This window comes from Heliconius melpomene, chromosome 18 (assembly GCF_056956725.1).
Source record: "Heliconius melpomene rosina isolate 202511_hmr_F chromosome 18, ASM5695672v1, whole genome shotgun sequence".
NCBI lineage: Eukaryota > Metazoa > Arthropoda > Insecta > Lepidoptera > Nymphalidae > Heliconius > Heliconius melpomene.
This window is the reverse complement of record NC_140406.1, coordinates 6657434-6669659: the sequence shown is the minus strand read 5'-3', so window position 1 is coordinate 6669659 and position 12226 is coordinate 6657434. Positions and strand designations below refer to the sequence as shown.

At 30.8% G+C, this 12226-nt stretch overlaps 1 long non-coding RNA gene across 1 annotated transcript in view; it reads right to left on the bottom strand.

Annotated features, from left to right (window-relative positions):
- Nucleotides 1-682: 682 nt before the first annotated feature.
- Nucleotides 683-12226, bottom strand: part of LOC146529387 (uncharacterized) — a 106033-nt gene continuing 94489 nt past the window's right edge. Inside the window, exons 2-3 of the long non-coding RNA XR_014879000.1 lie at nucleotides 1690-1804; nucleotides 683-854 (exon numbers count right to left, since the gene is read on the bottom strand). This is a non-coding gene — a long non-coding RNA (uncharacterized LOC146529387). The remainder of the gene's footprint in view (nucleotides 855-1689; nucleotides 1805-12226) is intronic.

The window sequence follows — 12226 nt, the reverse complement described above, 5'->3', positions numbered from 1 at the left end:
AGACCGTAACGTTAAAAAAATTAAGAACCAAGACCAAGAATTGCTTCTCTTATATGCGTATCTTATAGTAGAAATGATCTATATATCTATAATGAATAATGAATATCTTATCTATAATGAATATCTTATAGTAGATGCGTATCTTATAGTAAAATGTCCTTTTTTATAAAAATTGTAGATTAATAAATTCGTAATATTAAATTTCTACCTCCGTTATAAAAAACTGCACTAACAAAACTAACAAACGGACATAACTTTCAAAATTAAGTCTTGTTTTTTTAAAAAAATGGTATACTTTAAAATTACAAGTTGTGCCAACCCTATTACTATACTTATCTGAATGATAACGATTATTGGCGTCTCTACAGCCTTAGCTTGAATTCGCTGCTCAAATTCTCTACGCCACTGGATTCTAAGGAAGTTGGTACTTTCCAGCAATAACAATTACTGGGAACATTTATTGAAAATAAAAAAAAAAAACACTTACTTTTTTAGTGTTTAATAATGAAGAATCTTAAAATGTACTACAATATATATTTAATATGGTTTTCTTTTGGCATTGTTTTGGAGTGAAAACAATAATTCCAGTAAATAAGTAGTTTCGGAGTTTATCTAATATAACAAAAAAAATACTTTTTTAAAATATCAAATATTATATAAATTGTTTACTTTAAGATTTGATTTTTTATTTTAGATTGCGATTAATATTAAAATGGTGATGATATTATATTGTATTTTCAAATATAATAGATATGCCTTTTGTAAACTGATATTATGTTAATGAAACGGGTAAAATGCTTATTGCGATTCATTCGATTCGATCACATTGTTACGATTTTTGACTCCAGATGTATCTGTAAAAGGCAATCAACGATACGAACGATATATTTACAATCGATATGACAATTATTTTGTGTAGTCACGTTTTTAATCTATTATAAATTAAATAGATTTATAAAGGTGTCGCATCAGCACAGTATCTAACAGTAAATGCGACGGTTATTGGTTCGGTTCTTACTAAGGTAATGAGTTTGTTATTTTTTTCGCTCTGGTAAAAAACAAAGCATGGTGTAGTGTTCCTCCACTCTCCGTACAATTATCCAAATATATAGAATGTGCTTTAATTAGTTCGACTTTACTTACGACTGTCTAAATGTGCATATATTATTTCCAAACTAGAATTTTAACAAATTGTGAGAACATGTCTATGAAATGGTAAGGTCAATTTTCAATGCACCAAACATATACAATAAATTGCGGCACGTGTTCTCATCATCTAGTATCACCAGAATGCAATAAATTCTTATTTAAAAGGCAATTTATTGAGAGATGTTGCTGCTTTAACTATTAACCACAATTATTTCAAACCCTTTCTGCTATTACATGTGCCCATAAAATTGGTATTTACCTAAGTTAAATGATAGAGATAATTGATATAAATGGACGTTTCCAATTAAAATTAATTGATAGTAGAGCAAGGAGGGCAAAAAGATCATGTGTTTAGTTCTTTTAAAGTTACTCTAGAAATAGGCCTAGCATAGTAACTGCAATATAAAAATTAAATAACACTATAAATATAATTACTGACAACTCGTTAACCGGAATATGGAAATACTCATATTACAATTGTAAAGATACGAAGAACATAGGCAGATAATTGAAAACTGTAAAATACAGAGATATCCTCACTTGTTCTTTTGATATTATATGGAATATCTAGTGCTAAGATACTTCCGTTCTCCATTTTCAGTCGAATTCTGGAGGTGTTGCATGCTGAGTGGCAAAACTCAAATCCACCCTTGACCTGTAAAGATAAATTGAATGCTACATTTTATCTCTCTCTCTCTCTCTCTATTCTATCAGTCGTGTGTCATAGTCATACAGTCTACGTTTAAGCCCATACTGCCAATGGCTTGTGAAACCTTCCAAATTAACCATAATTTTCATCTCCAGTCAATATTGATATATAAACTTTCGGAACCCCCGTCGTGTTATGACTGCTTAGAATTTATATTCTATTGCATTATCTATTACACCATGAAGTTAGTGTGATATTAAGTATATTTGTGATTTTTATTTCAATGCCATCAATTTTGTAATAATTTGAGGGATATTTTTATTTTTTATAAGTTAAGGTGAGTGACAGTATCTGTTCATATTAACCTATATTCTATATCAACACTACATTTTGTAAATATTTAAGGGCATCGTGGCGCAGAACCATAAGCTTACTACTGTTAACACGTTGTGGGTTCGATTCCTAATATTTTCATTTTCTTGCTGTAGTGTGTTGAGTGACACTAGGTTCTCAGGTTTCCCTTGCTTATCCTGCTATATACAAGATGTAGCGTTAAGTTTAAAAAATACAAAAAATATATCATGAATAATTTTATATTAAATAAAAATTAAAAGTATTTTTCGTAAATTATAAATAGAATTAATTATAAAGTTATTCAATTCATCCCTAAAAGGATTAAAATGAGGAAATTGTAACATTTAAAACTTATCTAAACTGCTAAAAACAATAACGTTGTATCAAAGAGCATCTATTCACAGTCCCATCATATTGGAGCCGAGCTTTATTTACAGTTGCCTTTCAATTGAAAACTTTCGTAATAAATAAGCTGTATTTAAACAAATGACAAAGTTCTTCCTATATACATATATATTATATATACATATATCTTACATAGGATCGGACTAAGTTTTTGTAGGAACATATAAATTTATATCTAAGGTAAATTATGTATTACATATTCCTCCCCTTTATGAGTAGGGTCAGAGACAAGTCCACAATTTATACCTTTTAATCGTCGATTTGTAAACTTTGTTTGCTAAAACATGTTTCAAGCGGCTTTTAGGTTTATTTTGGGTAAGTTGTTTCGTGTAGTTCTAATATAATTTAGATTTAATTTTACTATTTTAATAATATTTACCCTCAATTGAAAAATAAATAAAAAAATAAATAGTTAAAATCCTACAAGATCTTTTCTATTACTTATTTCTGTGTTAAAAATTATTTAAGAACAATATAATAAGTACTTGAATTTTAAATTAATAATATTATTTTGATATCATGTTTATGTCGAGAACAATGACTTCCGCAACTGTCTTTTTCTACGCAGATAGCGTGCCAAACAGCAAACTGCCAACTATGTCACGGTAACTCCTCTTGCCAACTATACTATTTTCGAGATCCTGAGATTCCTCTGAATGTGCATTACTTATTATGTGTCTAGTGGTACAATTGACGACGTTGCTATGATAATATTATAATATTGTAAAAATAATATGATTTTCTAACTATATTCAAATACTTAAACGTTTTACTTCGCATAATAGGATGAGATAACCAAGTGCCTCCGTTCTCTACTTTCTGTCCGAATAGAAGGGGTATTGAGACAGAGCATGAAGATGAAAAAAAAAATTCCACCGAATCCGATCGAATCCACAGTTACGGCGATTGCTGCGTTATGACGGTGCATACATACTTTTAAATTATAAATATTAGATAACATAAAATTATATTTTACACAGTACGAAAGTGATGTTTCTAATATATTAAACTAAAATATACACATATATATTTTTGGTTAAAACTTTGAATTAACAAAGGAATGAGATGAAAAGCTCTCCCTTTTAAAAATATTTTTAAGTAGCCAAAAGCTTATTCACAATATTATTTTCGAGATAGCAATATCAAATGAAAAGATTTTAATAATCCATCCTTAAGCGTACATTGTGCCTACATACTCGTATATTGAAGATTTCGTAAAAGAAAATTAGATTTTGAATATGAGTAAATAGTTTTAGAAATTTTCGAGAGTATCACGATAAGGTCAAAGGTTTAACACTCGGGTTAGATGTAAAAATATTTTATTATAGGTACTTGTTTTATATTAGATGCTATCTGATAAACACTGATATAATTTTATAGACAATAAAAAAAATACTTTTAAATTGTTTCTGCACATAGCATGATAGATAGAGCGTAGACACTTCATTCTCCACTTTCTGCCTAAACTCGATATATCGTTGAATGACAAAATTCACAGCCAATCGTTGCCGTGCCAGAGTGGGGAAGTCAAAATCATACATTCCTAAATGAGAATCGAACCCATAACGATCGCATTATAGTTATATAAAGCCAAATTTTACTATTATTTGAATAAAGTTTTTATAAAACTGTTAAGTCATTTTGAATCATAAAAATCGTCGTCTTCTAAGCATTCGATAGAGAATAGATAAAAAAAAACGTATGGCACTAATAAAAGATATCACCTGTCCTTGCCTTGTAAGAGTTGAGATTGTAATTAATAAAAAAATAAAAGTGAACTGACGAATGACGGTCCAAAACGCATTTAATATTTGATAAGGGTAACAAATTGGATAAAGATAGTACCACTCGGGGACAACGAGATCGTAAATGCATCTTAGTGATAGCTTGTGTTGAGATATCAATATATGGATTTTAAGATTTTTTATTAGCTGTATAAAAAAATTTGTAGAGGCCGTTGTGAGGCAGGGGGACATGCATGTGCCTGTATTGCGATGATGTTTGATTTCCATTCAGGGGGATTGATTAATATTTTCATTTCTTCGCTCTGGCCCGAGGACAAAAATCTGGCGTTGGTTCCGGCACTCCTGCCTGCCTTGAAAAAATCGGCAGAAAGTGGGGAACGGCTTAGAGAAACTAATGTTAAGACTGTCTTAACATTAAGTTCTCTTTGCCTACCCTCCTTAATTTTTTATCTGGCATGTGATTTATTGAAAATTATTACCTACTAATAAAGTTAAAATAAAGTCTTATCCACATTATTCCTTGAATTGTCCTTGAATGGCAAGTCTCGGCGGTTCAATATCAATGATGTTAGTAATCTTAAGGTATTTAATTTGAATATCTCATGTTATCTCTATCTTATACTTTGAGTTATCGCTAAAACGTCTATCAGAGGTTTAGATTGTACTTTTAATAAAAAAACTAACTTGATTAAAGCAAGAAACTTCATTTCACAGTATAAAAACGACTAACAGTAAAAAATTGTGGGATTTTAATTTTTTTATTGTGTTTTTAACGCCTTTGTTGGTTATATATCGTACCGAAAGAGATCGATAAATATTTAGTAAATATATTGTATCGACAGACGCATATCGTGGCGTTGAGTTCCGCCGTACAACTCTTAATGCCTCGCGCGGCAGAAAATGCGAAACGGAGTGTTTTAGCACTAGGTTTTCCTTGTCGACCCTGCAATATGCAGGCGTGAAGCTGAAAAAAATGGAGAGTCTACTTACCGAACAATATAAAGGAGATGCATTAAGCTGGAAAAAATCTAGAAAACTTATTATATACCCCGTTTCGTACTAAAACTAAACTGACGACTACTCGTGTGATTTAATAAAACCAATTTAACGTTTGTAACATTCTTTCAATTGAAAAGATAAAGCTTTCAACTGCTCTTTGAAAATATTTTTTTCATTATCAATAACATCGTCATGTTCTTGTTTACAATTTCAATTGCATCTTTAGATAAATATATTATATATAGTATTAATTATTTATAATTTATAAAAAACGTAAGAAACGTTTAATTTAGTAAATATGCACTCTACCTACTTATCTTGCTATTATTTACAAAGACTAAAAAATGTTTATAGTTTGCGATTTAAGTACACAAATGTACAATTTTCTTCAAAATTCAATGTTATATATCAATATTTATTTTACAATAAGTAAATAATATTACGATATCCAGATTAAATCACTAACATATATTAAACTTAACTATATATATGTTTTTCTTCAAGATAATTTTGAACGATAAACATTTGAATGGAAACGATATTTCAAGGCTTAAAGTATAGATATTCTGTTATGTGAGCTACGCAAGATTAAGGTAATAGTAATGCTCCTTTGTGCCACTCGGGTGAGTCATAATCTATATTTACAACGACCTGTAAGGAGTTTCTATCTTATTTGTATCACAATATATGCCTATGAGATTTCACTTATGATAGGGAAATTTGTATTTTATTTATTTATGTTTGTATGTATAATCTATTTTAAAGGTCAATGTGAAAGGAAATCCATTTGAGTAAAGTTATTTTGTTTTTACGCATAATAGTTTAAAAATCTATCTATATAATTTTTTTTGATACCAAATGGCTGACATAAAGCACAGTTGAAACTACGCAGTGTAGAACTCTGAATTTCGGTATGTACATTACTTGAGAAATTTAGGGTAACTAAGAAGAAGAGGAAGAAAGAAAAAATGTGCCTTTAGGTTCACACAAATGCGAAATATTGCGAAAATAATGCATATGTAAAACTAATTTCTTATAAAATGTAATTGAAATGGTCCGAGTCTCCTTATCTCATCACTAACTTTTCCAAATAAAAAACAAAATTCATCAAAAAATACTTAAACTTCCACCGTTAGCATTTATTTAGTGAAGACGCGACCTTACTGTCTAATGACACGACAAAACGCAGTAAACACAGCTAGTGTTATAAATTTTAGTGAATTTTAGATTAAACTGATTTGCATATCTTAGTAATTGTCGCGCTAAGTTGAAAGTTGCGTGTATACTAAATATTATCACATTTCACGTAGAATTGTTATTGATGACATACACGAGTATGTCATTTTAGTACAGTACATACGAATGTAGGTAGTGGTATCTTTCATCTGACATACAGGTATTTGGGTGTGGTGTGGTGGTATGTGAGGGTGCATAATATTTCATTACGAATTTTATTATTTTATTTTCTTTTGGCGTGACTTTAGGCGATGATAGTTCAAATTCAGATCTAGAATTTATTAACGAAACGAAATGAAAAATTGTTTAAGATATAAGATGAACAGAATTTGAAGTTACGTTTCTTATAAAACGTAGAGTAGAAATGTACAATGTTTGATGTTCTATAGATATTTCTAGATACTTGATATTACTTTTGTACCTTTTGTAACTTTGGAACGTATTGCCACGAAGATGATTGGTTGGCCTGTTAAAATATTTTAAGAAGACTTCAATGAATAATAATTTAACATATTGGAATCTATCTCAGAATCCAGATTTAACAAACACTATATTGATACGTGTAATATTTATTTAATGAAAGTGTCACGATGTACCTACCGCAATCTCTTAACTTACCCCGGTTCTCTTATTACCGCCACAATCACGTTTACAACTGTGCCATGAGGGCTTCATAAATAAATAATAATTAAAATAAAACATACAATAAAAAAGTTCCTTATACATAATCGTCCCACAAGGATCTCTACGCTCTATCCAGCTTCCCGAATCCTTGCCTAGATCGTCGGTTCACCATATACATGGTCAATTGCTTACAATAATTTCAATACTTATATTGAAAACAAAACAGAAACCTTCGTAATTGTGAATTACGATTCACATTCTAGTTAACTGCAACGATATTTTAAATATATTATTATCATAATCTGCAAAATAGGTCTTAAATGTTAAGATAATACATATAAACGAGTACAAAATGATGCACGTCCGCACTTTAAGATTACATGTGAAATTATCGCAGTACCTATTCTCGATACACCCACACGATTGATTCGCAACGCCGCCCACGCACAGGTAAATCGTAAATCAACACTGCCATTCGTTAACGAACGCTGTTCAAATAGGGGCCATGTCCTATAAAAATGCATAAAACAATAAATGAAATCAATTCGTCAGTTTTTTTTTGTTTAAAAACAAACAGTTGTGTTTTTATAATTTTCATTTTTAAGTGAATGTTTTTTTTTGTTTTGAGTAAAAATAAGCTGTATCTCGCGTGCACCAGGTTAGGTAGAGGGAACCTAGTGTTATGACCCTTTTTCACTTTTCATCCAATTTTCGAAATATTATGTGTTGGGTGACTAAACTCAGCACCGTTTTGTCTTGTTGACAGAGGGATGAAATTAAAGTAATTCATTCTGCCTAGTGAGGACCGAGTCCACAACCGTCGCACTTACAGACAAGCTGCGCCGCTATGCCATAAAGGCTTCAACTGTTGTTTTATTTGTAAGATTTTATTTCTACTGAATAATTACTATATATTGCCCACGACTGTCATTAAAAATATAAAAATTATATTTTTAATCTTCACGCATCTCTTGTCAATCGCGTCAAAGATAATCTCCAGACACATTGCTTGTCAATTTGCGCCCTTTTATAAGATTGCGTGCTAGATTAGTATTTTATTTTATTTTTTATTTTAGCTTCACAATGTATCCCGCATATAGAAGGCTAGGCAGAGGGCACCTAGTGTTACGACTTTCCATTCCCAACTATCTGCTGATTTTGTTTCGAGGCATTGAGTGTTGATAAGCGGAACTGAAAGCCGCGCTTTGACTTGTTATCAGAACGAAGAAATGGAAATAATAAAAAAACATAATTCGTTTCCACGAGTGGGTATAGAACCAAAAACCGTCGAGCTTATAGCTTATGCCACTCCACCACGACCTTTATTTTTAAATATATTTTTGTACGTAGCGGACAATCCAGTGTCAAGGAAGCCTGTTTTTCATTCGTCCTCTAAATTAGATGTTAAAAATTACTTAAACTATAACCTTTTATTTTAGTAAAGAACACACAACCACCATTACAGTTAGTCACCATTTCAGTTCAGTTTAGTTCAGCCTATACAAGCGAACATTTTCTAAACTTTTTCAAACATATTTTAACGTAACCCAATCGTATTTTTAAAATAGAATATAAATAATAAAAGGATTTAGAGAATTACATTTAATCTTTACTAAAAAAATATTCGGTTGACCATTCACTTTTCTATTACGTGTTATATTTTAAATCGTAACAATTAAACTTGAAACAAAGCTTTTAACTTCAAAACGTGAGGATTATTGATGGGGTAAAAGAATGTATTTATCGTAAAAAAGTCTATAAAGCTTAGCACTTAGAGTTTATTTCTCGATAACATTTTTTTACTTTTCATGTTAGTTACGGATTGGCGTTTTGGCAATACAGTACGCGCAAAACGATAGCTTATTGACTTTAGATCCAAGATCGGTTGTGGTTAAATTTAGTTCATCGTTACTAAGAGACAAATTTTTGGCAGGAGTAATTAATTTTAACAAAGCTAATAAAGAGGATAAGTTAAGTACAGCGCATCTTGGGTTATCTGGAGAAAAGAAACCAGTTTTTATTACAGAGCACTTGTCGTCTACAGCTAAGGATATCTACGCTGCAGCTCGTATTTTTGCCAAAGAAAAAAATTATCGTTTTGTTTGGTCGCGTAACGGCAATATATTTTTACGAAAATCGATTTCTAGTGACAAATTATTAGTGAAATCTAAGGACCACTTAGTTACTTTAGCATAAGGATTGTTTCAAGTATTGCTTCTTGATTGTAAAAAAAAAAAGATGAGTTATCACTTTAATATATTTTATCAAAACGTTAGAGGTATGAGAACAAAAACAAATGAAATATATCTTTCTGTCCTTAATTCAAATTACGATATAATAATTTTTACAGAAACTTGGCTTAATTGTGGTGTACTGAATAATGAGTTAATAGATGATAGATACTATGTGTTTCGTAGGGACCGTGAATCCGGTCAATCGTGTAAATTGGATGGAGGAGGAGTTTTAATAGCAGTGTTAAAAAAGTTTAAATGTTATAGGATCAGCTCGTGGGAAACCAACTGCGAAGATATCTGGGTCAATATAATTTTAAATTCAAAATCTATTTATATATGTGCTGTATATATTCCCTCTCCACTCAATATTTCCACTCTTGAACAATTTACACAGAATGTTGAACAAATAATAGTTAACGAACAATCACATGCTGTTGTTGTTGGCGATTTTAATATCTCGTCATTGAAATGGAGTTCTGCTGATCACACTTGTATATTAACTCCAAGCAATAGCAGTAAGGCAGTATCCATCATCAGTGATTTCATGGCATTAACAAATCTATTTCAATTTAATTGCGTCAGTAATGTATATGGTAAAACATTAGATCTTGTGTTTGGTACAATCAATAATATAAAGGTAAAGAAAAGTAATTTCTCTGTATGCTCTGTGGATAATTTTCATCCGCCTTTAGATATCAACCTTAGAACAGACTACGATGATTCATTATTAGCTACAAATTCTATAATAAAGCACGATTTTAGAAATGCGGACTATGGACAAATAAACAAATTTCTTCGAGATATAGATTGGGAATCTTTATTTAGTAAATGTGACAATATTAATGAAATGACTGATATCTTTTACATACAAATACGAAAAATTATAGATAAATGCATTAAGAAAAAAGTAGTTAAGCAAAATTCACCTTATCCAGCATGGTACTCAAATAAATTAAAAAGACGGCTTGCGGAGAAAAATAAATATAGGATACAGTTTAAAAAATACGGTAATCCGTTGGACGAAATTGAATTCAAAATATTGAGAGAGAGGTGTGAAATTCTTATTAACTTAGAATATAAAAATTACATTACTAACGTTGAAAATAATATTAAAATTAATCCAAAATTCTTCTACTCTTATATTAAGATGAAGCGTTCTAACAAATGCAACTTCCCTGCTTTAATGACTTTGAACGGCGTTTCGTCAACCAATGGATCTGATATTTGCAATCAATTTGCAACGCACTTCTCAAGTGTGTATACTTCACAAAATTTGACAACACTTCATCCATATAAAGCTACATTGTTAAATTGCACTTCAGAGTTGTCAAAAATAAACATCCAAGAGAAGGATATTGTCGATAAATTAAAATGTATTGATACAAATAAGGGCACTGGACCGGACAATATACCTCCCTTTTTTGTTAAACAGTGTGCTGTCCATCTAGCTAAGCCTCTATTCTTATTATTTAATAAATCTTTATGTGTAGGTGAATTCCCGTGTTCATGGAAAGTTGCAAAAGTTGTCCCCGTCTTTAAGGCCGGTGATAGAAAAGATATTTCAAATTATAGACCAATTTCCATATTGTCAGTTTTTTCTAAAATATTCGAGTCATTAATTTGCCCAGTGCTCACGTGGCATATGAAATCAGAAATTATAGAAAATCAACATGGTTTTATCACAAAACGATCCACTCTGTCGAATTTGGCAATAGTTGTTGATGATTTAGCTATGGCGTTGGATAATTCTGAACAGGTAGATTGCGTTTATACAGACTTCGCCAAAGCATTCGACGTCGTCGATCATAGTATTTTATTAAATAAACTTAGTGTGTATGGTATCAATGGCAATCTAATTAAATGGCTTAGGTCTTACTTGTTGAATCGTAAAATGAATGTAGTCTTAGGGGGATATCTGTCGCAAACGTTTATTGCGACCTCTGGTGTCCCTCAAGGTTCCATTCTTGGCCCCACATTGTTTGGGTTTTTTATAAACGATATACACGACTGTTTTAGGCATAGTAGATTTCAATTATATGCTGACGATCTTAAAATATACAGCAAAATTATTAACATAGCCGACTCGATTAAATTACAACAAGATTTGGATAGACTTTCATTGTGGTGTGATAATAATAACTTAAAAATGAATCATCTCAAATGTCACATTTTAACATTTAGCCGTAAAGTTAAAAATATTAACTTTAACTATTCTATAAATGGAAATATTTTAGGAAGAGTCAACCAAATTAGCGATCTTGGGATCATATTAGACAATAAGTTAAGTTTTATTCCACATTTAGACGACATAATAAAAAAGGCACTAAAATTGCTAGGTTTCATTTTGCGAGCCTCAAAAGAATTTAAAAGATCTAGTACCAAAATAACATTATTTAACTCTATAATACGTAGTAAGCTTGAATATTGTTCTATTGCATGGAATCCTCATTACAAGTCACATGAAAACAGATTAGAAAGAGTACAGAAGAGATTTTTACGTCAATTGGCTTACAAAGATAACTTGCTGAAACAAACTAAAAGCTATTCCGATCACTTAAGATTTTATAATGCCCTTTCTTTATCTAATCGTAGAGATTTACTTGATCTTTGCTTCTTACATAAGATTATAAATGGGGGTATAGATAGTCCAAATTTGTTACACAGAATAGGTTTAGCAGTACCAAGGCACAATTCTAGAAGCCACAATAAAAATAAGCACACTTTTAAAGTGCGTTTCTGTAGGAGTAACATAGGCAAAGCAGCTCCATTAAATAGAAGTCTAATATTATATAACAGCATATTCAAAAAAGCAGCTTTAGATATATTTAAAC